Genomic DNA, 27,591 nt, shown 5'->3' with positions numbered 1-27,591 from the left:
GATGTCCTTAGATAGTAGTGATCCACAGCCACTGTAGCAACATCAAAGAAAGCTGCAGCAGGGCAATCTGAGATACCTGAGAGAGTTCACCAAGAAAAACAAACAAACAAACTACAGCAGATAAAACAGTATCTAGTTTATTACATATAGAAAGAGATTTCCAGAATTTACAAACACCCACATTTTCATTCCAGGGAAAGAGTTAATTTGAAAAGTTCACCCTTTGTTTTCATTTCGTTTTGTATTTTTCTGTTGTTTTTTTTTTTTTTTTTTTTTTAATTTCTATTCTTTACAATATATACAATGGAAGACTTTGATTTCTTTTTTTTCTGATTTTTTTGTCAGTTTCTGTGCAATTGACGAATTCAAGTTGACACTTGTAAATACCATGTACAGTAAAGTTTGTCTTCATTGCAGTTAATACAGATTATTATTTTACAAGGAGTACAAAATTACTTTTCTTCTGGAAAGAAATCAGTTCAGCATCAGGGTTATCTTACAACTGATAGTATCAGCAAATATGACTGTACAATCAAGGCCCGGGGACCAATGACTCGTATTATATTATTTTCTGAATTACAATCTTAAAACAAGAATAGTACCCTACTCTATTCTTAGAAGCCTTGTTTTAAGCAGGTTTCCCACTCTGTTTACAACAGAATATAGTATACCTCAGTTCCACATCAAAAAAGATGTGCTGTAGGAAAAGTTACATTTTAATTAAAAAAGTACATGTATAAATCAAAACCTATGTTAAATATTTAATACTCTTCAACCAACATTAAGTTTTGTATGTAATAATTTACAAGGATGATTTGTCATACAGGTTTTCAGCAGCAAATGAAGTTGTGTAAATGTGCTAGTAAAATACCCATTCTCACCACGACACAGTGGTGGGCACATCAGTTCACTGTGGCCAGCTAAGTCCTTACGGTAGAGGATTAAGAGAGACTCGTAGTCCAGGTGTCACAGTGCTTCTGCTTGGCACAACACAGGATGTGCAGCTCAGTCAACTAACTCCTGAGGTTTGTGTAAAGTAAACAAACTGAACTGGATGCATCGTACCCATTTACAGAGGAAGAGGAGGAGGAGGAGGTGAGGTCCTAGTTGTGGTAACATGAAACATTTAGAGTCTTGATACCCATGAGTTAAAAGAAGGATTTGCTGAGGTTGTATAGGTCATCATTCTGAAAAGGAAAGAGAAAGAAAATTAGCATCACGGGCACTGTAAAGTTTTCCTGTAATTATCACATCTACCCCGACATCCTCCACTTTTTTTTTCCCCCCTATTTAAAGTGTTATCACTCGAACTGAAAACGTTAGCACCTTGAAAAATTATGGCATACACATTTGAACTGTACTCAAGCATAATTTAAAGAGCATTTAAAACAGATGTCGGCAATGAAATTACAAGCAGTCAGAAATACATTTAGATTTGCAAGAGATTCACCTAAGCAAAAACAATTTAATTATCTATACAGATTACCCCAGAAAAACTCCTATGACAAAACAAAAAAAGATCAAACAACTACCCTGCTGCTGGCATTTTTGCCCAACACGTGGAAGATGCCATGTTTTGCTTGAGAAAGATGACTGAGCATCAGGGGTGCAGCACCACCATTCACCACTGACACATAAATTAGAAAATAACTGTACCCAGAAAATCCTATTAAAGTCCATAAACGTATTGACATTTTATTTCTTTCTCCGACAGAGGACTATGGAAATAACAAGGTACTGCAACTCTAATAGGGATTACTTATGTTCCGTAGCACAGGTTTACTAATGAGCAAATGCCAAAAGTTGCTTTTGATCTGCATCTTCAGAAGTGTGTGCAGTTCTGGACACCACAAGAGAACATAAAACTATCAGAGAGCATCCAAAGGAAGACTACAAAGATGGAGAAGGGTCTGGAGGGTAAAGTGCAAGCGGATTGGCTGAGGGCCCTGGGTTTGATCAGCCCAGAGCAGAAGAGCTGAGGGCAGAACCTCGTGGTGGCTGCAGCTCCTCACAGGGAGCGAAGGGACAGCACTGAGCTCTGCTCTGTGTGACAGCAGCAGGCCTGAGGGAATGGCATGGAGGGCATAGGGCACAGAACAGATCCCAGGGCAGTGGGCACAGCCTGAGCTGCAGAGTTCAAGAAGCATTTGGACACTGCTCTCAGAGATGGGGTTTAGGTGGTCCTTCTGGAGCTGGGGGCTGGACCTGAGGATCCTTGCGGGTCCCTTTCAACTTGGGGTATCCTATGATTCTGTCACTGAATGATTCTCATCATCTCAGCTCTAGCCCTCTTCATCTAGCACACAATGCAGATGCCTCAAGTCCATTCCCATCTCTGCATTTCGGTTGACTTTACACAATAGAATAGGCCAACAATAGAAGCACTCTTATGGGGTACATCTACAGGAGCAACAGAGGATGGAGTGAGACTCGGTGTTGATCTGCCTTGTGTCCTACTGGGAATCCCCTAGCAGACTCTCCAGCCCTTGGCAGGACATGATCTTGCTGGAAGAACCAGGGTCAGAGTCACACATCAGGGCACCAGCAAGAGCTCCAGCTGCAGGCCCACACAGAGCCCACAAGCAGGCAGCCACATAGAATCATAGGATTGCTCAAGTTGGAAAAGACCTTAAAGGTCATTAAGTCCAACTGCATCCCAGCCTCCAAGCAATAGGATACACAACCCCAGAGCTTCTCTCTTTGCACTACAGCGGGAAGTAGCCATACTTACTGAAGCCTGAACAACACACCCACAAATGAATATTGGTTACAGGACTACCTCATTTTCATTTTGGGAGTTTCACACAAAAACTGATGAAGCAAGACTTAGACTTTACATAAATGTGTGACTATTTCTATATTAAATATTAACTAAGCTCCTGAAAATATAGGTAAATAGTGCATTTTCCTCAGTACAAATAAACAGACTTCTAATATACACGTTGAAGTACTAAACTGAAAAGACCTCCTGTCCTATATTCTTTAATTGCCCAAGAAACAAATTTATTTCCTGTGGTCCTTCAAGTGAAAGGAAAGTTTATCCTTGCAAGTGATGTGTGGTATGCTGTGAAACTCCCCAGAGAATTATCTCACAGATCTCTTATTTACTTTCAACTTTCTTCTGCACTTGTATTGCAACCTCCTGGAATGTTTTGAGCCAAATATCTATATACAGCTTTGCAGAGCTTTGCAGCTTTCAACTATGCTTAACCTAAAATTAGCCAGTAAATGCCATACAGTATTAATAAAGACTAATGACAAAGTAGAAATGGCTTAAACTAAACTGAAGTATAATGTGTGCAAAGTGCCTATTTCCCAACCATCCCGGGTGCAGCAGGGCTGCAGGAGGAGTTTAGTGACCACTGGCAAGGCCACCAGTCTCAGCTTCTCTGCCTGGGCAAGGCAAGATGAAGGAGACAGGTGTCCTACATCACTGGAACTTATTGTGTTAAGATATTTAAATATTTAAACAATAATTTGCAACAGCAAGACAGAAAGTGACATTTCTACACTAGCATTCAGGTAATCTCAACTGAAATATATAATCTAGAAAATAAAACCTGTGACTGCCAAGAGTGCTGCCTTTGCCCAGTGCAATTCATCACCCATTCAACCATCACAATTGGGAACACATTGCAACTGCTATTTTAAGAAGTCAGAAGAGTAAACGAGGAAAGAGTTAACAAGTCTCTATGAAAAAGAAAACACTTCCCAGAGGAATTCACAAAGCAAACAGCACTGAAGAAAATCACAGTTACAGCATCTTTGAATCTTAAAAGACCTGAGCATGTGTAAATGAGAAAAAAAAGCACAAAAAAAACACAGCAGGTTCAAATATCGGAGAGCTTGAAACTCCAGATGAAGACAGAGTCGTGCAGGGTGCGAACAGAACCAGGCTGTGCTTCCTATAAACTTCAGTTGCCAGTACAAGAGGAGGCAGGACATGGGCCCTGTCTTCCTGCTTGTTATTGCACCTCTAGTATGTCCAGAAGTACAATATGGAAAACTACTTGTCAAGCAGGAAAAGTATTACCAGGCCACAATTCAGCCGCCGTCAGTCACTGTAGAGACTACCAATATTCCAGTTCACAAACCTCAGTGACCTTGTAACCAGCACGATTAAAAAGTACTTTTTAGAAGTCATTTTTAAGAATTCCTACTGCTCACCAAGATACAGAAGTTCATTAGAAAATATTTATTAATTTGGCCTAACAAAAGAAAACAACACCAACTTTCAAGCTTCAGTTTAATGTAACAACCCCTAACTCAAGCTATTGTGGTGGTAATGCACATGTGTAAAACCTGCCGTGCATTTTCTACAGTTTCAAAAACAACCAACAAACCAAAACCAAACAACACAGGGAAGGAGAAGCTTCCTTCTAATTTCACGAGCAGAAAAAAAATGAAGACTACTATCCACCCTGTGAGGTAACTGACCGCAATGATTGTTTTCATCTCCCCAACTCCTCTTAAAAATCTTTTTCTGCAATAGAAGAACTGGATAACAGAGAACATCCACCCCCACTGCTATGACATGGCAGAGGCGCCTGTTCTGCCTTTATGCACAGGAGTGCCCAGAAAGCAGCCCTTCTGAGGGAAAGCTGCTGCTCCAGGCAACTGCCGACAGTCGACTGGAAGGCTTTGATCCAGGGAATTCCTGATTGCACATAACTTCTAGCTAAAAGCCCCGTTCTCAATTTTAGTGTACACATGTTCTTTGTTAGACTCAAAAGAATACTTAATTTTTTGGCATAATTTTCTCTCTTTTCAGAGAATTATTACAATATGTTTCAAGGCGGAAGCACCTTATAAGGTACTGAAGTCATCAGCTAGATACCTCACTGTTTCTTATCAACAACCATAAGCATTTCCTTAACAACATATAAAAACAGCGTGGAAGGCAAGTGTTTTAATAGAGAGCACTAGGACTACAGTGAGCTGAGGTAAGGATCATTAAAACCACTGACATCACTGTTGGCAAGCATGGAAAAGGGAAAACCTGTGTTTAATCTATTTCCTATTGACCACAAGCTTTAGCTGGAGCTCCCAATAATGCAGTTCGTGGTTGACTTTATGGAAAAAATTAGTGATGCAAGAAAAACGTACTGAAACAAACAAGGATCTTTAAAAGTTACTACAATGTACCTTTGACAAGCAGCCTCTGCTCAACATCTGTTACAACACACATGCAGATAACACAAATGCGTGTTCCAGCTGGCAACACTTTCAGCTCCAATCTATTAGTCCAGGCTGGATATAACACAACCAACTGGAGTTCCTATTACAGCTCAAGTCCCATTCTTAAATCCAGTAACTAAAAATAAGTCGATAGCACCCTTTATTTCCATTATGGGGGAACTGGAGGAAAGGCGTATTTAAACTTCTAACTCTCAGTGAGCAGAAGGTCTAGACAATTTCACAATATATCTTTCCTGAATTTTTGTATTTAAAGTAGATGTATTGTTAAAATACACACTGAGTGCAACCACTTACTCCCTCTTTATAAATCACTATTACTAAAAGCTAACCAAAGAGCAAATACATCAACAAAAGCAAAAACTCAAGTCATCTTCAAACAAAAGACTTTTTTGTCACCAACTTCATCTTCCATGTTCTATTAAAAGCTAACAACACATCCTATCCCTAAAACATCAACAGAAATGTTCTTCCCAAGTGTCCTTCCACTTAAAAAGAAGGTAACGTACAGTTCCTGTTGAAGCTCCATGATCAATCTGTCAAATAACTACTTCATCTGATGAACATACTGGGGTTAAACGATGCTCCCAAATGCCGAAGCTGCTCAGTATATTGTGCATTTGCTGGATGTGCACAGGACGTGATTGCTGCAGTTCTTCCATCAGCCTCACTCGACCAAACGTATTCTTCAAAACTGTTCCTAACCCACCAGCATCTTATTTGAAATTACAGAAAGGAACAAATGCATTTTTGTTTACTTTAGGATCGTGTAGTGCATCTTACTCTGTGCGGACTAAGAAGTGACTTAGTGCATAATGAACACAACTACCAAGCAGAGCAACAAGGTCAGGAACAAAGGGTCACAATTAAAAAGAAAGCCATTACGAAAATACAGCTGAAGACTCGTGCAGAACTTCACAAGCCCCAATCTGCACTTAGCCTGGACACCCACTGTCTGCCCAGGTAACTCAGAGTCTTTAGAAATCTGACACAAGTTAAATACATGAAGCAGTGCTGAAATACTCATTTATAGCTCTTGTCTGGGTGACATCCGCAGGAATCATCATCTAGCTATAATGAACTGACGCACATCTCCTTATAAGCTGAATTTATCCATGTTTTTGCGTTCGCCATACTCATGATCTTAAGTAGTGTCTGTTTGCATTTTTCTTGGCATTACTAACATGCACACAGATATGGGAAGTATTCCATCTGGATAAATTAAAAGCACCAAACAAGGCTTAAACTAGCTCAGATAACTTCTTTTCAAAGAGATGCAAATATACAGTACAATTTTCCCAATCTCACTCAGACCTTGAAAGAGTAAAGGAATGCAAAAAGAAACAATGGTTGCTCCAGTATGTTAATTGCGGTCTGAATTCTAACAAAAGGAATTCAAAATAGAACTAAACAAGGTAATTACAACGTTGCTATTTAACTTGACAGGCTATAATCTACATTTAGTAAGTCTAAATGAGCTTTTCTTCATTGTAGCCTAAAATGCCTGTTTCCGGCTTTCTCCTGAATGGCATAAATGGAGAATTACTGGTGATTTGGTTTATCAAGTCCTTTCCTACCAGACCAAGTAGTTGGATTTGGTATTTTTATCCCTTTTTCTTCTTCACATAAACTATCATTTACTGATGAAGGAACCTCAGGACAAGTAATAAGCAGTACAGCCTTCCACCAGGAGTTCAAACAAAATTCATCCTCATCTTCTCCAGAAAGGCAGAAAGATGGCAGAGAAAAACAAAACAAAGACTTTTAAAACAGGATAATGAACAGAACCAGGTTCTCACACTTAAAGAAGCTCTTACTCTCATTTCCTGTATTCTGCACATAGTGGGAAAACACCAAGTAGACCACAGACATTCTTTGGACGAGCTTCTGCTCAGCAAAGAGTTCATACATCTGATTTCAACTTTACAGTGTGTCAACCTGATTTACGCTCACTCAGGACAAAAGTAAAGCCATCACTGCAGTCAGCAGGAAAGGCTGCTGCCACAGGCAGGAAACCAAGGACTGACCACCAGCAAACATCTAGCTTAGGAGAGAGCGACAGCATTAGAGGTCAGATTTGGCCACTTCCACCTGTAAGGAGCAGGAAACAAGTCAGCTGTTAGTGCTGATACATAAAGATACTGGAGAAAGCACATCACAACAGAAAAATTATTTCAGGTATTCTCCTGCTCTACTATGCAGTTAGAAGTTGGAGCAAAACTGACTTGACCTAACATTTGAATTTCTGGTAAAATACTTTCATCTTTCATTTTCTTAAGTTTTTCAAAAACAAACAAGATACAACCAAAGTTTAAACAGAAATACCTTGAATTCTATACAGTCCAGTTAATGAAGTAGAGAAATTCTCTACTTTTTCTCACAGTGATGCAGCAATTAAAAATTACAAACTGTCTAGCAATTAAAAATTACAAACAAACAACAGATACAGCCCTAGATCCACGCTGTTCCTTGAGTTGTTTGTTTTTTTTTAATATTTGTTTTTTGTTGTTGCTATCTTTCTTAATGAAACGTAAAATACAGGAAGAGTAAGCTAAGCTGTAAGTGGGTTGATCGTGCTCATTTCTTCCCGTTTTGTAAGGACAGAAAGACAGTATCTTCCTCCTTTGCTAGCAGCCCAGGCCAAATACTCAGCTCCGGGTTGAGTCGAACGTACACGAACAGAAATTCCTTTTTGTTTCAGGACTGAAGATACTTACATTAACAGCAAGCCTACGAACACAGTGTCTCTCTAAAGTGATAATCCACGTTAATACCAAATCTTCTCATAGAGCTCCTGTAATACACATGGCAGCACTGTTTGTCTTTGGTGTCCTGTGGATAGATCCGCTCACAGCCCAGTGTCTTCCTCCCTCCCCACAGCTGCACTAATGAGAAAGATATCAAAGACTAAATGTGCATCACCTAGTTACTAGCTTCAGTCTTCATGGGAAAAAACTGCTTCTGTTTGTAAGAGTCAAAGACAGTAGCAAATTCAATAGAAGGGGTCATTTACTATTTTGGAACTCGTACTGTTCAGTTCACTGAGTTTTCAGTGTCTAACCCTGACAGATTTGGGACATACATGCTCCCCCAATGATCCCATAACCCACTGCCAGGTCAGGAAAGCAAAGGTGAAATGCACTGTGTATGCCTGCATCCTTGAAAAAAAGAGAACATTAATCAGTATTTAGGAAACATACGATCATGTATCGATGACATTACCAAGCGGCATCCAAAAACACATCTTCATTATGCTATTTATTTCTCCAAGGAACTTTCTTAGCAGGAGTTGTTTTTTTGTTTTTTACTTCATCTTGCTTTACTTATAACTTTTATGGTAGTTCAGAATTCAGTAAACTCGACACTGCTGGGAACCATTAGAACTGCTCTCTCTCTATGGGGAAGCAGATGATAAACACACCTTTAGATGCACTCTCACACCCTCAACTTGGTGCCAATTTAAACTCACACAATTAAATTTGACCAACTTGAGTGCACTGAAGCCGTGCTCATACTATATCAAAGAAATTATATCAGCAATAGAGCTCAATAACTCATAAAACACAGCGTAGCTTTCACAAAATCAGAATACATCTCAGTCACTCTATTTTCAAGTTCATTATTTTTCTGTTAATTTGTATTTCACTTGCCTTTCTGCATTGCAGTCTATTTCCTCATTTCTGCAGCCAAACATTGCCGATTCCCCTCTGCTTTTCTGACCCTATTTTGTAATGCTCATTTTCTGCCAGACTGCCTTTTTACAATATGTGAAAAACAAAATACAAGAACAAACCAAAACAACAATAAATCCTACATAATTAATTCTAAGTACCTTGAAACAATATGATACATGCTAAATTGTAAGAGTTCCACCTTAAAGGAAAGATTTGTACCATTCGGATTAGCCAAAGCTATTTTCCTCCCAATGGACATTTAGGGGAATAAGGCAGAAGAAAAATGGCATTTAAAAGGAAGACATACAGAAGCCCCGCAGGGGATAACCTGGCCAGTTGACCTTCCCTTTGAAATTTTGCCAGTGCAAATTAAGTAGCTAGTCTGCAGCACTTCTGGCAGCAGCGTGGGAAGGAAGTTCTGCAGTGATTTTGGATGAAACACTTCCTCAATTCCCAACAACAGCACGTTAAATATCAAAAAGGATAATAAGGATAATAAGGAGGTACTGGCAAACACATTCTCAAGAACCAGCTATGAAAGCAGAGGAGGGGATTAAAGGAAATGAAATGCCATTAAGTAGAAAAAAATGTAACAAGGTTCAGAAAGCTAAGGTGGCTGCAAAGCATACGTTATTTTGACACCACCTGCCATGCCTTAATAAAAAGCTGTAACAGAAATAAAAAAAGAAAATAGAAGTAGTGCTTTATTAAAGTAAAAGGAGATGGCTTTTGATGAGAGGCAAAAAGACACAGTAAAGTTTGTTACAACTTGAAGCCGTACTAGAAAACAATTCAACACACATTGAGCTTTTCACCAAAATATCTGGTGAATCTAATACCAAATGAATTGCTCCAGCTGCTTTGTCCCATTTTCTGCTTTGTATAGCAAAAAGATAATTAATACTACAAGTCCATCTGAGAAATTACTATTTGAATCCACACTTCAAATCTGACGTTCAGAATCCTTTGGCATTCAAAATCAACAACTGAAATCTCAAGTATCACAAACTCTGTGCTCACAAATTCCCGAGCAGCAGAGTGCTGTGGCTGGGGAACACAACCTTGACCCAAGAGCTTAAGGGTACACCTAGAAGCAGAAAGACCTGAAATCTAAAGCTGGTTCTTGGCTTGATTCCCTGCATAGCTCCACTCAAGTTGCTCTGCCTGGGTCTCACGTAAAATAGATAAAATATCTCTCTACTCCATTTACTCCTAAATGAAATTTGCTAGTGAGGAGGAAAAAGATGTTGTGAAGTCTCAAACACACACAGTTAGCAGAATATCTAAGGAATGATGTTCATTCTTATCTTCCTGTCTCAGTGCTTTGACCACGAGTTGAGAACTTCTACCTGATGGAAGAGGGCAGGCTGTCAGGGACCAGACAGCAGGGTGACAAGTGTCTTCAGAGTGTCCACATGATGACAGATGCACGGCAGCATCTGGACATTGTGCTATAAATACAGTATTAGGCCAGACATATATCAAGGAGAATAAAAATAAATGAATGCTTGCTTCATTCCCTCAATACTATTTACAAACTGAAGAAAAAAAATCATCGTACGTGAGGAAACAATGTTTTTATTCTATTCAATTCTATTCTTAATGCAGTCTTAAACGACGAGAATGCATATGCACGAGGCAGGGGCAAAACCATCAATGCTTAAAAAAACCTCACAAGCATTTGAAAATTTCCTATATTCCAAGCATCATTCAACATTAAAGCACATTTGTGAAATTAAGGAAACGCTACATGAAAATAAAATTCTTAACTGGAAAAAAAGAACAAAATTCCAGCATAAGAAAATACACTTTTATTCATAGAGCACAAGTTCCACCCTTTAATAGCACTGATCTAATGATGAAGATATTCTGGACTGCAATGGGATTAACCTCAAAAATATTACTGAGCACTTTAACGAGGTCTGAGTTCATGGCTGAATTATCCACTCTGCCATTAAACACTGAAATGGATGTTTGTATATAGATTAGGCTTTCAAAACAATTGTCATCCAATTTGTTTTCAGAAACCATAGTAACAAAAAAACAGCGAATACAGGGTGATGGCAGGGCACAAAGGAAACCACAGCCTGATTCAAAACGATGGGGCTATCTCAGCTGGAAGTTGAGGGGCAGAGGAAGAAGCACCTGGCAGGCCCTTAGGGCCAATCTGGATGCAGCTGTGAGTTAAATCCAAATTATAAACACCAATCAGACAACCAAGCCCTCTGCTGCTGTTTCTTTAGAGTTCTGCTCAGTGAAATCCTGAAAGGCTGAATGACTGCCAACACAGTATTTTAAAGCTATGAACAGCTTAAATGGACTAGCCTTCACTTGCTTGGTTGCTATGATTTCCAATGGGACACTGATCAACAGTCACATGAATAACTTAATTTCAATACCAATCTAGCATTGTGAGACTATGATTACACAAGCGAAAGTCAAAGTAGGTAAAAGTTGTCCTCATTACTGAATTTGCAACCAAAATTTTTAATTCACTACTTCTTTTTTTTAAAAAGCACAAGGAGAAATTTTGTTCACCACAATATCAGTAAGTATCTCACCAGATGATAGATACTGTATTGTTGTGACATAAACCTTCCATCAGTTGTCACATCTAGTGTTAAGGATAACCTTTTAGAAGTTATTAGTGTAAGTCAACAGAAAATTTCAAGCATACAGTAATACAGATTGAAGGCTTAGCACGCACACAAAAGGATCTGCATGTGATATTACATCTCATTAAAACACCATTTAGGTGTCTTGGTTAATCGATAATTAAAAACATCTACTAAACATTAACCCTGACAAAACACATAACAATTCGACTTTATTACATAGAATGATTACATTATAGAATCTCATACAATGGGAATTTGTCTTTGTTTCTGTGACCCAGGACATGAACTTGGATACCAAGACAGGAAATTCTAAGTATCCTGCTTGGGCTGCTGACATTCTCAGTGATCACAGATGTCACTGATGCTACAGCTAAACCTCTCAAAAGAATAAACTCCATTAATCAATCTTTTATATCCACTTAACTCAAAATGTTACTCAAAAACATACATTATGTACCAAAAAAAAAACCAACTACACTCTCCTGGAACACTGTGAAGCTCAATGTTATCAATGTTATGCTGGTTGAGCATCAGTAACAGTTTAGGAATGGTTTCATGACGTAGTATCTAATAAGCAGTGACTGAAACGAAGTGTCTTCGTAGTTGAGAGTAGAGCTGACAATGGAGCATAAGTTTCTTATCTCCAGAACTAGGTCTACTTTTAGTCCTGAGCACGTCAAAAACTGAGATGCACTAAAGAAGCAAGGAGGATCAGGAATAGAGACAAACCATATCATATATAATATCCTCAAGACAAATTATCGCATCTGACACTTGTGCTTCCTTTTACCATCAGGTCTTCTAACACTGTATTACATTGCTGAAATCTTCAGGAAAGTTCAGCCATACGCAAAACAGCCATTGATTCAAATGCCCTGAAAATAGTAACTGTAGGCACACAGATATTTTCTTTTCCTTCCATATAATCAGATTGCCCAACTGGCAGTTAAACAAGCCAGTCAAAGGGCAAAGACATTCATTTGCAGCAAAGCTGAAACACGGTGAGTTAGCACAAAAACAAAGACAGTACAAGCAGCATGGATGGCAAAAGACATCCTGCCACACTCAAGACACCATAGTTTGCACTGGTTTCTTTGGTCTGGTTTCCTGATGAAATGGAGCTCATCATATCATTGATCGAATAGAGGGCAGACCATCTAAGCAGGACATAAAATTCAGCTTAAGTTTGGCAAAGATAGAAAATTTCAGATATACTGAGTCGTTCTGTGCTGTGTAAAACTCCACGGCTGAGCGAGGGATTCCTTGAGGCACGGCACTATCAAGCACAGCCCAGAAACAGCAGAGACAGCAGAGCAGCAGCAGGTCAGTGCTTCCAGCAGCCCCTGTGCCCACAGCACCACATCTGGCAGGGACTGCAGAGAAGAGTGCAGAGGTTTGCAGAGGCAGGAGAGGATAGTGTAATAAATGGAAAGGGAAGCCATTGGAAGTAGTTCTACCGCTCACAGATCATCTGTTTGCATAAGCAGTTTTGCTTGGAGCAGCATTTTGTCACTACTATTACTGTTACCTAATGTGCAAAGGATGTATTAAATTCTTAAATATTACATGAAATTTCAGGGCTTCTGTATCATATGTGGGAGATCAAACAAGGTGGGTAATGTTCCACTCAGCCTTCTAAACATCATTTGGAAATCAGAAGCATGCAATACACTTCAGAGTGCAGTCCAAACAAGCACTTCCATTGGAAGGAGGCAGCCTGAAAAGCAGAACAAAAATACCAGTGGCACAGTGACACACAACAGTGCCACTTTCAAGAAAGCTCTTGCTGCTCAGATCTTGGTAACCCAAGCTGCAGTGAGATCACAACCAGCAGCCATGTCCTGGAGCGAGCCTCAAGTCAACTTCCAAATCCAAGGCTTCAAAGCAAGGAAGCTTCACAGCAAGGTCCTTCCAAGTACGCTCAGAAATAAGAACTGTCCTGAAAGGGGGAGGAGGAAAAACAAGGAACGCTTGTTTTCCACAGAAAACTGCTTCCCATATTGGCAATGACAGCTTTCTACTACACTTTATCCACAGTTTCAGTAACAGCATCATCACCATCTCTTTAAAACCATTTCTTTCAACTTGTCAAACTTGTTTCATTTCCAGTCACCAACTAGGCAGAAAACTTAATGAAATGCTTAATTTTAATTAAGAACAGTGACAACTGGAATTCAGAGCTCCTGCAGCATCTATAGACGTCTTGCTCTACAAAGACAATGTGATGAAATACAAACACAAGAACTTTTCCTTTCCATAGGCCAGTAAGCTAATATTTCAGCAAGGTACAACCACCTCTCCAACGCTCCTTTTTGTCCCTGATTCTCTTCTGGTTACAAGTCACAGCTGCTAGGAAATGATGCACCGAGGCCTATGGAGCTTGGATGCGGGCAAAGTGCAGTGCAGCAGGAGCCACTGCTCTGAGAAATAATAACTGAAAGATGCAACAAGTTCTACTGTAAATACAACTTGGCAATTTTCAGTACTTTGGAGTACTGACATAACAAAGTATGGCTTTCAAGTAAATACAGCACTTGAAATTAGAGATAACTTCCTTCCAAACTTCAAGGACACTGTTCAAAACATGCAACACATCAGAGCTACTCAAAGTATTGGTTGGGAGGGGCAGAAGGTAGACGGGTCCCACTGAGAGCACCCCTGAGGATGCTCAGACTGTCTCAGGTAAAGCTTTCCAACGAATTTCCACTGAGGAGGATTGGTACCCAGTCCCTAGCCTCGAACACTGAGTTTGTCAAAAACGCTAGCAAATGAGATGTTCTGGTTTTCTACCACCTAAATTATAAACACTAATATAGACATTCCTACGACTTTTTAAATAAAATCAACTTGTAATGCACGTTATCAAAATAATTATAAACAACTTAGCTGAAAGACCCCAAAATTCTTCAGCACTCTTTGGGGAGAGACAGTTTATCATGCATTGTAGTGACACGACAAGAGCAATAGTTCTAAAACTTACAAGGTTTGTGTTAGATACAAGGAAGAAACTCTTTACTCCGAGGGTGGTGAGGCACTGGAATAGGCTGCCTGGAGAAGCTGTGGATGCCCCATCCCTGGAGGCGTTCATGGCCAGACTGGATGGGGCTTTGTGGCTTCTTTTAGGCATCCCTGTCCATGGCAGGGGATTGGAACTAGACGGTCTTTAAGGTTTCTTCCAACCCAAAGCATTCTGTGAGTCTACAATACATTAGACAATCAAGATATTTGCTAGCATTATCTTTGCACAACTGTAAATAGAGACTTTCTATTTAAATATTTAAATAAAATTCTCCTTTGCTACTGCTTCTGTTTGGCAACTGTCTCCCAGATATGCTTAGCATGTATCCATCTTCCTACATTCTATGCAAAGAGCTCCTCGCTGCTATATTATTTCTCAGCTTAAAACTTTCAAAAATGAAGTAAACAACACAACCTGCATGGCAATCTTAGAACAGCAAAAAGTAGTCATATATTCAGACAGACGCAAGATTTCAAAGCTGTGTATTGTAAATGTTGAACTGGCCACTTCAAATATATAAAATATTACTCCACTAAACAGAGCTATGCTTCACTGGAAGTCAGATGACAAAATTAATGGAAATGTAGGAAAGCAGAACTAGCTTTTGGAAACACTCCACAGTTCCCAATGAAAGTAATGATTAAACCAGCAAAGAACACAGATGTCCACTGACATTTTCCTTTAAAAGAAAAAAAAACAAAAACAAAACAATAAAAAAAACCATAATGCTGTGGTCCTCGTTTATAACAAACTTTAAAGCAAGTAAGCAGAACGCACTACAAGCATCCATAGCATCCATCAGACTGGGGCCTGCAGCTGCCCCAAAGCGCAGCCCTGCCGCAGGCACAGCCTGCTGCTCTGAGCAGCCCATCGCCTGCACTGCTGGGAGCCAGCACTGCGCCTTTCTTCTGACTTGGGAAGCCAGCATGCAACCAGGAACAATATGTTTATAGCATTATAATCCATATTCTGTCATATGTAAACAAGTACCCATTACTTAGAGGCCACAGATGAGCATAGTATTAAATAGTAATAGAAAACAGCTGTATTTTCCTTCCCAATTGTTTATATTTCTAAAGCATCCGCTCTTTAAAATATTGTCCATTCAAATCAAAACATGCTGTGCCTGAACGAAGGACAAAACAACAACAGTAGTTTTAAAACACTCCACTTCCTGCAATATTACGCGAATTAAACTCAAGGCTGCAGCCAGAGCAGCTCATGTACTTCAGAGGGTGAAGCGACCACAAACATACAGGGGACAGGGGAACACACGGCTCCTCAGCACTGCCCCAGTAACCCTGACACTGTGGTGATGCCTGCCCGTGTTTCTGTGTAAGCTAGCCTACTTTTTGCCTTTGCTGCAGAACTCTGCTATTATCCTCCCCTCTATATAGATACGTGCACAGAGAGATTGATTACATACTATATGTATGTATATATAAACACATCAAGTACACACATATACACATACAACTCAGAACATCCACTCTGACTTTGTTGATAATGTGTTAGCAGAAAGTAACATTTTTCTTAGTATTTTCTTCAAACATCTCCACTGTGTTCCACATTTCCCATCAGTATTAACTACAGGTATCAACTGTACACAGATTTATCAACCACAAGAAAATAACCAGCCGCAAACATATGATCCAGAAGCTTTCAAAGCCCTCACGACACTTGCCTGAAGAAGCTTATAGGGAGATAACAGAAATGCTAAAATCATTTGTAAGCTCAGAAGCTGAGACGTGTGCTCACCAACACTGCTTCAAAAGGTAGCAAGAGCTTTCAGCTACCTTACCTTTCACCAACATTGCCTACAAAACCACGTTCAAACATAATTCTGTTACCTGCACTGCAGCAGCAGCCAAGAGAAGCTGGTTGAAGCTTCTGGGGAGGATATGGGACTGGGAGAGATATGGTTACAAACCTGCAGACACCATCTCCTATCATAAACAGATCCACACAGAGCCTGCTGCTGGGATTTCAGACACTTCATAAGTAATACAATAAAATTCACTGCTTGCTAAGTTAGCTGGAGTAAAAAAAACTATCTTTGTTCCTGTGAGTCACAAAATGACCTGTAGATGCCGAATGATAGCTTGGCTACCATGTTACAAAATAAGTAACTAGTTAGCAACTAGGTGAGTTAAGAGCTTCCGTGCAAATGTTCAGTAATTTTCTTGATTTTGTTTACTCAGCATTGGTTTATTTTACCTAATATAAGTTCCAGACTGGCTCGGAGCTCTTGTAAAAAAAATACCTCACACTGGTTGGAGCCAGAAGCTGAGCAGTGAGCCCACGTTCCAGCAGAGCTGCCCTCGGAGCACGATGCCCATGGACACAGCTGTAGCACCTGAAGGAGCAGTCCCCGTGCAGCAGCTGGAGCACAGCAGGGTCAGAAGCCATACTGTACTTTTGTTCTGCCATGCATCAACAATTATTTCCGCACAACAACTGTACAAAGAGCAGGTGAGCGGAGGGTAATTACACCAGGTATGTCTTCCACAGGAAGAATTAAAAGAACACAGCACCCCATAGCACCAATACAGTACATAACGACCAAGCGAGGTAAATTTTGCTTTAACAAGAGTATCAGATAACTAACTAGTAGGATCACTGGGTCATCATTTGTCTAGTTACCAGAAACACCAACATCTGCATGAAGCAGGGTGAGAACTCTCATGGTTCCGCAGAGAAGAAAGCAGGGGAGCTTCCCTCTTTGCACCACACAATCTGCAGCAGTGCTCCCCAACGTTCCCCCCCATCCCTACCTGCTCCAGGACTTACCTGTTTGTTCTTTACCTCCTTCACAAATTTACCTACCAGTACCTGATATCCTGCCCACAAATGTGCTTCCAAACCAAATGCAGCACTTCAGAGAGACAGCTGTAATTACCTCAAATTTCCAAGCACGTCTAACAGCCTGCTGGCTCTTCCACATGCCCTCATACATTGCTTGGGAAGCACTATTCTTGATGTATTTATTTTTGTAACTCTGGAGAGGTTACAACTAACCTCTAAAGCATGCAACTGAGCTGTAAGTTAATGAAAAATATTTGTTGCAAATAAACACAGCAGTGAAATTCAGACTTTCTCTGTATTTTGTTTTTGCACCGTTCACAGAACAATTTGTCGTTAGTTTCTTTGGCAATATTCCCCAAAAGGCCCTAAAAAACTATCAGTACAGAACATCATGGACACACTGATGCTGTTTTTCATTAAAAAAATCAAGATCAAGTAACTCCTGCAACTGAAGATGAGATATGTTGAAGACTGCATCAAGTCAACACGTGGCCACAGCCCAGCGTTAATGGCGTACTCTGCAGCACAGTGTGTTTCAGCAGAGCTTTGGTGCTTGCTGGAGCTGCATATCTGCTTTAGTGAAAACCAACACCTATGGATTTCAGCGCTGGCTGTTCGTGTGAAACTAAAGTTAGAAGTCAAGCTGAGCTCCACTGGGGAATCAAGACAAGTGTGTAGCCAAGAAAGCTGATGCTCGGGGAGCCTGATCTCATTCCTACTCGAGTAAGCAAGCAAAGGAAGTAAATTCACCTTCTGCCAACAAATGTCACCCTGCAAAGCAGATTGTGAGAGAACAGTAAGACGTGTATTTTTAAGCAATGTGAAACACAAGTGCATGCCACATGGAGCCAGCTACCCTTTTACAACTAGCCCACATTTGGGTGATTTGGGATAAGTCACAAATCTCACAGATTGAGATAACTTCCAAGGAGGTGCTGAAGTTAACTTTGAAAATGTACAGCACGACTTTCACCTTCTCATAATACACTGGTAACACAGAAAAGGACAACCACCCATCAAAGCACCCCATGATCTGTGGGAGCAGAAATGCTGAAGACATTACATGGGTACTTCACTTATTTCTCCAAGAGAAACAGAAGGAATTTGCTGCTCAGAGAACTTCAGAAGTGAGAGGCTGACAGTACAAAACACCACTGGCAGGAGCACACAGCCCCAGCAACCTGCGAGAGGCCAGGCCGCGGTACTCCCACCCGCAGCCGCAGGGCTGCCAGGAACCATGCAAGGCTCCACACTCTGCAGTGCCAGGAACCTGTGACAGGGAGAGGCCAGGGGTCCTCAGAGGTTTGCAGACTTCAGCACTCTATCTTTTTGTTAGAATAATTCCTTCATTCTAACAGCAAACATGACAGACAGGCTGCCAGCCCCATGCAAGCCAGAGTTACAACCAGAACTCATAATGCAGCTTATTTGACAAGTTATCAAATGTTTTTTCTTCTTTTTAACAAGCTCCTTTTGTATTTGATCCAACCAAGCTGCATCTTTTCTGTCTGCGGTAACATCCTGCAGCAGCAGCTGGGGACATTAGCTCTGTCCGTCCCCACTGCCCAGCACGGAGCTGCATGTCCCCCACTGCCTTTCCTGTGCCTTGTGCTGCTTGTAGGATACAGCTGCCCAAGAAGCCCTCCTGACATGCTGTGTTATGGTCAATCACTTCATTATTAGGCAAGAGTATTTTGGACAGCTTTAGCCAACCTCTCAGAACTAAATAAGCAAGCAAAGCTTCCATTCCAACTGCCAATAGGAATGCATATATATTAGGAAGCTGGATTGGATTTCAGTTTCTGCTCTACAAATATAGTTGGGGGGAAAAAAAAAAAAAACAACCAACAACAACTATCAACACAGCGAACAGCTTCCATAGAAACAGAGAAACAGAATTGCTACAGTTGTGCAGGCTGAGAGCTCTTCCCTGTCAGCAGAGAGCATGCTGTAACATTATCTGTAAGCATCCATCTGCAGAAGAATAATGCCTACGCTTTAAGTAGCAAGGCCACTTGAATGGATATCGAGTACTCTGAATTCATCACCCTTGGTATGCAATTTACAGCTTTACTTAGCCACAGAGAGAATCTTAGCGTCTTGCACTTTTCTTTATGCTGCATTTGTTAAATCCTCCCCCCCTCAAAAGCACACTTGGGTGTGTACTTCCAGCTGCCATTTTTTTTCCCTCTCTTTCATCTAAAGGTATTGAAACTCATCCCCACGTACCTGTGGGCAGTGCTGGGACCCAATGAGGGCATCCCTGCCCACTGCAGCAATGCAGCACTGAGAGGAGTGCTGGGTAACAACGAAGGGGAAAAGCAGCCCAGCACTTCTTCATTTTAGCTTCCCATAAAAAGACACCATTGAGAAAGACTTTATTTCCCCTCCCGCTTCCTTCATCATTACAGTTGATAATTTCTAGGAAGCAAAAAGAAGCCACAAAACCGTCCATCAGCAGTCTCCCTCTGCACCAAAGCAAGAATTTGGTAAGGCAGCAGGACAGTGAACTCTCCTGGGTTGTTCAGCAGGTACATCCTAGTAGGCAACAAAAAGCAAATTTTTCCGCACACTTGTTTTCCACTGCTGCATGCCATGGCTGGCACCGAGCCACCCCAAATCCTAAGCCTCCTAAGGTCAGCTCTTCAGTGTCAGGGCTCATCATGTTACCAGCCACTTGGCTTGTTCTCTGTTAATGCCTTCTCCATTTTTCCTTCTTCTCATGCCACTTTCAGTATTTGACCAGACTGCTTTTGTTCAGCCTTGTAACCTCCTCAATCTTAAAATTATGCAAAGACTCCATGTTCTCTTCATTAATCTGTCTTTTAGAAGATTTCCACCTAAATTCATTCTAAAAGTATGGCAGAAAAAATCACCAGCTTCACTAGGCATACTTGCCTCCAGTTATCAGTGTTTACCTCCCTACAAGCCACTGCTATGCTGTAGTTCACTTCAAGACAATATTACAAAACCACATTCACTTGAAAATAGTGCAATACTTTCTCTTAGACTCTAACTTAAGAAGTACTCAGATTTTCCAGATTAGGATTCAACGCCTTTTAACAGAGGTTTTTACTCTCACTCACAAGCATGGTCCCCCCAACTAGTTGCATCAATTTGCAGCATTCTGCAATCTACTCTCGGGAACCTGCTGTAGCAGATAGCTGGACTAGACGCTCTCCAGAGGGCCCTTCCAACCCCTACAAATTCTGTGATTCGATGATTGGCCACTTTGAGACCAGGCAGAGGCTGAAGAATCCACATTCATCAAAGTGCAGCAGGACAAAACCAAACACCAAGGAATATGTCACACTGGTGAGTGACTGTATTAGTGAATTAGTGTATTAGTGATAGTGAATGTATTTGGAGTTCTGTTGCATAAACAACAGTGTACCTGCTCACCACCACAAACTAGAGGAAGCTACATCTAAATAAAGCTTTATCACTGATAGCTGAGCACCGTCCTGAACTTTTCCTTGTAATCTGAAAGGAAAATGATAAGTGTAACCCAGATGAATCACATTCCCAGACAAACGTCCCAGCCTTTTTTTCCTGGCTAGAAGGAAGAAAATTTTTTCCAGCTTACTGTAAAGCAATAGCCAGGTCAGCTTCCAATACTGATGAATTTAAGCAGATCAAAAGTCACCTTGGAAATGAAACTCACTGAATGTGCCAAAAAAAAAAAAAAAAAAAAAAAAAGGAGCCTTCCCCCCTGCCCTGCTGCAAATGGTGGTGTCATCTTGAGTGCCACAGAAGGATGGCATGGAGCACAAAAGCTCAGTGTCCTAAATGCCCAGCCCATTTGGGTCAGACCAACAGTTCCCTGCACCCAGAACGTACCTCCAGCAAGGAAGAAGGGGTTGTTTAGAGAGAACCTACAAACCATGCTCTGGGTCCATTTCCCTCACACCACTTTCTGACCATGAGTTCTCCTAACCCTGTCCTGAACCTGCTCATACTATTTGTTTTCAAAACATCCTCTGGCTGCAAGTTACTGCTGTGTAAACAAACACTTTCTTCAATTTGTTTCACCAAGTGTCCTGCAATACTGGTACTGCAGGATTTCTGTCAGCAAGAGCTCCGTGTTCACCTTACCCACCACATTCATGACTTTGTAAACCTTGATCATGTTGCCCCAATCAGCTTTTCCTCTCTTCACTGCAACCTTGGAGATGACAAAAAGTGTTCCACATACAAAACAAATTCAACTCCCTGTCTATGAGCAATCTTTCTCTGTACCTTCCCCAAACGACATCTTTTTTAAGGTGCAGACACCAAAACCGCACCCAGTGCTCCAAACATGGGCACACAATGCTTTAAACATTGGCAAAACGACACCGTCTTGTTCTCAGTACCTTTTTCTGATGATGCCAAAGGCAACACCAGGGTTTTCTGTCTGTGTTTTAGCTGCTGCTGTTTCACATTTGAAGCAGTGGTTCTGGAGAACTATCAGTGATAACATCGAGGCCTCTCCCAGGCTGCAGTCATCAGGTCTGAGCTCAGCATCACACTGCCATGATTTACATTAATTTCTTCCTCACTGGAAAAAACTTACAGTTGAAGACTTATGTTTACCTGTGTGGAGGTTCATCTACCGCTTTTTTTTGCCCACTCAGTTATATGATGGCCTTCTGGAATTTCTCTGTGTTGACATAGCATCTAACTACTTGGTTTGCACCAGAACTGGAATTATTTTGAGACTGGTACAAGCTAACAAATCAAGCTCTTGGTTTGAGTAATGCCTACAAGCCACAGGGAAAGCAACTGAGATCAATCAAGAGCACTAGAGCTACTTTATCACTGTGGTAAGACTACTAGAAGACAGAAGATTTATTAAGACAGAAATAAGCGACAAGATTTAAAAAGATAAAAAATTAAAAAGGAATAACCACTCCTCCATGACTGACAGTAGAGAAAACACAAAACTCTCTTTTTCTGCCATATAACCCAATTTGGGAAGAGCGTCCAGAAGTGTTTTGAGACATTAAAAACTGTTGTCATGAAACAGAGAACAGAAAGACCTGAATTCTGGCCTGAAAGGGGATTTTTTGGACATTCTCTGCCACTCTATTTATTGACAGTAACATCAGTCCCTTGTTCATTCTACAGCAAAAAAGAAAAAAAATACAATTGTGCTTTTTCACCTACGAAATTACAGTTTACTTAGGAAAAAAAACAGAAGGATCAAGTAAGAATACTGTATTTTCAGAGCATTTCCTCTGATTTTCTTCTCATCAGACAAACGTTGATCTACACGCTCCTCCAATTTCAAGAACTTACCCCATTCCAATACTTTAAGATGAGCAGGAAACAAATGACTTAGCATAGCCCAGGAGATCACCACGCCTTCTGGGGGCTGAGATGCCAAAAGGCACTGCTGACCAGCCAAGAGGTGGCCTTGTCTCAGGACAAGACATAATTGAGGTCTTACTGCATTACGTGAGTCACTGTGCCCTGGTGCAAGTGCACCAAGTATTCTATTATGTATTGAATGAAGTAACTGGAACTTCAATATTTGTAACTCAGAGGATGAGGGTTAATCCACCATCTTTGTTTTTTATGTTCTACTTAATTTTTCCTTACTTTAGCATTTCATAGTTTTAAAAATGAGTTTCATCAAGTTCTGTTGACTGGACTTTAAAAGAGAAAGCTATTTTTTTAGCCACAGCTAGGGGATTTAGCCAACCTGGCATCTAAGTTTGTGCTCTCAATGCAAGCAAAGTAGCACGACTTTGTTGGCGTCAATTTCAGGGTAGGAGGCACAACACTTTCAACCAAATCGAAGTAATGAACTTCTTTTGTTTTCCTCCAAGCCAACCAGTCAGAAGAACGCAGCACTATGGCACCCAGTAGCAAATATGGCATAGCCACACTAAAATCACAGAACTTTTGGAACTGCTTAGCAAAGGTGACAGCCAGCCCCCTCCTCACTGCCCGGCACAGACCAAGCAGAGGCAGAGTGAGGTCACTGCCCATCAGCTCCTCTCAACCCAGCACTTGCTGCTCTGCCCTGCACACTGCTGGTGTTTCCTCCACACATCTGTCACCAAACAGCTGGATGTTAAAAACCAAACCAAACAATATTTCTGCTCCTAAACAAAAAGAAAATAGGTGCTGCTAGCAACTTACTCTGCAGAACAAGGAAGGAATCCCTCTGTAACGCTGCCTTGCCAGAATGCTGAGGTGGGAGACACAGCACACCTCCTCCTGCCTCAGCAGAGCAGACAGAGAGTTCCTCAGAAAGAACAAGAGCTGGCCTGTGGCTTCCCAAGCATATGAAAATGGCAATCCAGATCATGGAAGGAGCAAGAGTTTTCAGAGAAGACAGCTGTAACATGGGAAGCATCAGTAAGACCAGGCAGGGGAAAAAAAAGAAAAGATTTGTGTAGTAAGAAATTTCACAAAGTAGATATTAACAGTGCCGTGGTGCCCACTGAATAGAGAACAGCTTGAGGCATTATGCTGTGTGGTGCAACATGGTGCAGTCTCTCAGTCTTGACCACACAACCAGCAGCTCCAAGTCCTCTGGGAAAAGAGGAAAAGGAAAGAGCCATTTGGCTCCTAATTACCATGCATCACCATTCCCTCACATAACGTGCTCTGACTTTCCAATTCTGCACAGGGAATGGTGTTGGCTTCAACATACAAGTGAAAATAAAATTTTCACATTGTTAAGGGACAAACCGCTCTTGAAGGAGAAAGAAAAAAACAAATCATCTTTCTTACACAGATTTCTATCTTCCCTTTTCCTTATGATTTAAATATCTTTACAATCATGATAGTTTGTGTACATTTTTTAAAAAAAGATGAGTTAGTTCATTAAAACAAAGTCATTCTCAAATGCTCTTTCATCCTACAAATCATTTCCTTCCTTGTCCAACTCCAGATGTTCTGTCTGCTTTGATTCCACAAGACAACCCAAAACCTTAAATACCATTTCATAAACCGAAGAAGACATTCTACTTGCAACATCACATTTGCTGTCCTTTCGTTGTGAACAGTGTCTTAAGCAACAAGTCTCCTGCTTTGAAATAGTAACATAGCTTCTATTTCAGTTCTGCTTTCCTTACTACCTTTGTATGAAGAATTTGTTTTCAAAAAATTCTGAAAACCGTGTAAGCAACAACTTGTTAGTGATAAGTTGCCACCACACGTTTGAGATACTAGCTGTGCTAAATCACGCTTTTGGTTCTAAGGACCCGATCCTGCACATCTCTGCTTTGATTAACTTAGTTAGGAGGACAACGACTGCTACTATCACATTTACACTGGCACAAATACTCAGCTGTCCACAAAAAGCCAGATGCAATAAATAACATCATTTATAACCTCTTTAAGACAGACAGTAACTGTCTCCAACATTACAGATCACTCCTCTCCTTTCAACTTCTCTGCTCTGTTTCAAACCTTCTGAATTCTTCCATCTGCGTTTGCCATTAAAAAACATTAAACTTCCTTTAAAACATGCAGTACTTTCTAAGAGAAAACTGAAGAGCTGACAAACGAAAGGAAGGCAGTATGTGAAAGACACACTTATAAGTCTGGTATTTGTGGCTTCTCAGAGCTTGGCCTCAGCCCACCTCACTGACAGACCACAGCACAGAGGACACGTTTGCCCTCAGCTGACCAGCACTGCTCGTGTGCTTTCATTTATATCTGTCCTGCTCCAACTCAAACCAATTATTCATTTGAGGTTCCCTGGACCACGACTTTCATCTGTTAAGGCATTAAGTTTTTAAGGGAAATGAGGCACATGATGATGACAGGTCAGTGAATTTAAGATGATTATCTATTATCCTACATCTTTATTAACTGGTCATGCTTGACCACAAGGATAATGGATGCCGCAGAGAGGTGCAAACTTAAGACCAATCCCATCCCAGTTGGGTGAGATCAGAGCACAGCACTGTCAGTCAGGTGCAGCCTAGCCTGCACATAAGCATGGGTCCTGTCAGCAACCCTGCAGCTTCCCACACAGCTAAGCCTGCTGCTAGCTCTACTGAAATACAGCCTGTGCAATTCACACCAAACAAACACACTGGCTGGTGGTCTAAGGAGGTGGTATTTTGCAGTAGGGGAGAAGGACTTCAGTGCTAATTAATGATTCTGAAGAAAACAAAATTAGAATGCAAAACAAACTGTAAAATTCCAAAAGAAACAGTATGTATATTGACAACAATAAAAAAAAATACTGCCTGTGCACTTTTCAAGAAGAATATTTAATTTAGTGCTTGTGAGCACTGTGTTTGCTTGAGTCCAAACTGCCTGAAGGGCATGCACAGCCCCCTATGCCTACAGCACAGGTTCTGCTGGTGCTGCCGACCCCTCTGCTTGCTGACAGCTCTCCTCAGACTCTCCAGCAGAAGCAAGGCTGTCCCAGGACCCAGCTTCAGCAAGCCACGATGTTTGAAGAATACCAACTGAGCATGCTAACAGCATGCACTTCAACCAAAGGAGCAGAGAAGGAAGAAGGATGAGGCTACAGCTGGGCGGCAGCTGGCGTGGCTGGGCGCATTGCGAGCTGCGGTGAGCGCCTGAACTTTACCCCATTTCCCAAATCCCTGCGGCTCCCATCCTGCGGCTCCCGCTGCGAGCGGGCAGGCAGCAAGGCCGCTCTCTGAGCGTCTGTCAGCAGCAGGCTGCCAGCTGCAGTACCTTCCAGAAGGAGCTTGTGGCCTGCCTCCCCACTGGCCGCCCCATCCCCTGTGCCGTGTGGAGCCAAGCAGGAACAATCCCAGCGCCCCACAGAGCCCGCGGCATCACGGCGGTGCACACTGTGCTGCCTCACCTAAAACGGCCTTGCAGGATACAGGAGAGGCAAGCTGACACATACCCTGCAGCCCCCCAGGTCACCTGCTCACAAGACTCAAATCCCCTCCTCCTGCTTCCCAGAACACTCTGAAACATTTTTCCATCCTTTACATGACCTCGCCCTTAAGGACACTTCAGCAAACAGCATTCGATGCCTTCTGACTCACAGCCAGTGGTTTCACTGGCAGCCAAACATGTGCACTCCAAAACACTCTGCAATCTAAATTGCAAATACAGTACAAGTATATCGAGTTCCCTTTACAGTTTATGGTTTCATATGCGAATGGAAAAAAACTCAAACAGAATCAAAGCTATACCCTACTTTAGAGAAAGGACTTCAGCAATACAAGACCACAAACATTTTGTTCAAAAAGATACTGCAACTGTCTATCTGTGCTTCAGTAATGCAAACAGCCCTCAGCAATAAACACTGGGGGAAGATCTGTAGATTGTAGTGGGTAAGAAAGCTAGTAGTAATTCACATTAAGAAAGAATAAAGTAAAAGAAAACACAGGGGAAAAGAAAACATCACCTTTTTATCCCCTGAAGTATAAGAAGGAATAAAAAACTTCTACTACTGAATGATGACTTCGGCACCAAAATTCCTAATTATCTTCTCTCTTCCTTTCGCCTCCCTGAAATTCTAAGTTAATTTCAGAGCTCTCTGAACTTCTTCCCCAAGGCAAAAGTAGGAAGCAGACTTCCACTGGAGAACTCCCTGCCTCTCCTCCATGGCAGAGCGCAGATGGAGAAGGGAAGGGTGTGCTCCCTTTGAAGTCTGCTTCCTAGCACCTCTGTTTGTTAAACTCAGCTTTCCTCTTGCACACTCAGTGATCATGCTGTGTGTTTTGATGCCTTTTGCCTGGCTATGTCAGTGGACTGGTGCTCCCTCGCGTGCCCCCGAAAGAGGAACCTCCCAGACTATCCAGTTTCATCACCGCTGAAGGTTGAAATTTAAATGACCTGGGTCAGAAAATGAAACAATTAGAAGCTCTTCCTTCCTCTTCAAATTCTGAGGTGCAGGCAGTTCCTGGGGCAGAGACTGGGTCAGTCTGCTCCACCACACTGAGAAGATGGAGCTGACAGGGAGAGAAAAAAAAAAAAAGGCAGATAGTCTTGTCATTTCCTTTTTAACTAAATATCTCTTGACATTAAAAAAGACCCCATTCTTACAGACTAATGAAAGATAGGCTTTTTAAAAAGCCTCTGTTATTCTTGAATTCCAATCAGCAAGTAGAGGCAGCAAGACAGATTACAAGGTAATGACAGAAATTACATGTGTGATTCAAAGTTAAACACGGAGGAAAGGAAGGTGGTACACACATCGTATTCCTAGGTATAATCTTGATGATACAGACTTGGAAAAAAATCCCTCTGCCAGCACTTCTGGCCATGTTTCAACAGAAACAGCTACTGGGAAGGAGAGAGAGAGAGAGAGAGAGAGAGAGAGAGAGAGAGAGAGAGAGAG

The 27,591-nt window shown here is 41.4% G+C and overlaps 1 protein-coding gene across 1 annotated transcript in view; it reads right to left on the bottom strand.

Annotated features, from left to right (window-relative positions):
• The window catches only part of IRS1 (insulin receptor substrate 1), a 301,946-nt gene that overhangs the window by 231,999 nt on the left and 42,356 nt on the right, over positions 1-27,591 (bottom strand). Inside the window, exon 3 of the mRNA XM_042878376.1 lies at positions 117-1,187. The gene's annotated coding sequence lies outside the window, so the exon portion shown is untranslated. Of the gene's footprint in view, positions 1,188-27,591 lie in introns of the transcript that reaches the window.

This window comes from Lagopus leucura, unplaced genomic scaffold (assembly GCF_019238085.1).
Source record: "Lagopus leucura isolate 7727_CA_CO unplaced genomic scaffold, USGS_WTPT01 Super-Scaffold_100021, whole genome shotgun sequence".
Taxonomy (NCBI): domain Eukaryota; kingdom Metazoa; phylum Chordata; class Aves; order Galliformes; family Phasianidae; genus Lagopus; species Lagopus leucura.
This window is presented reverse-complemented; position numbering and strand designations above follow the sequence as displayed.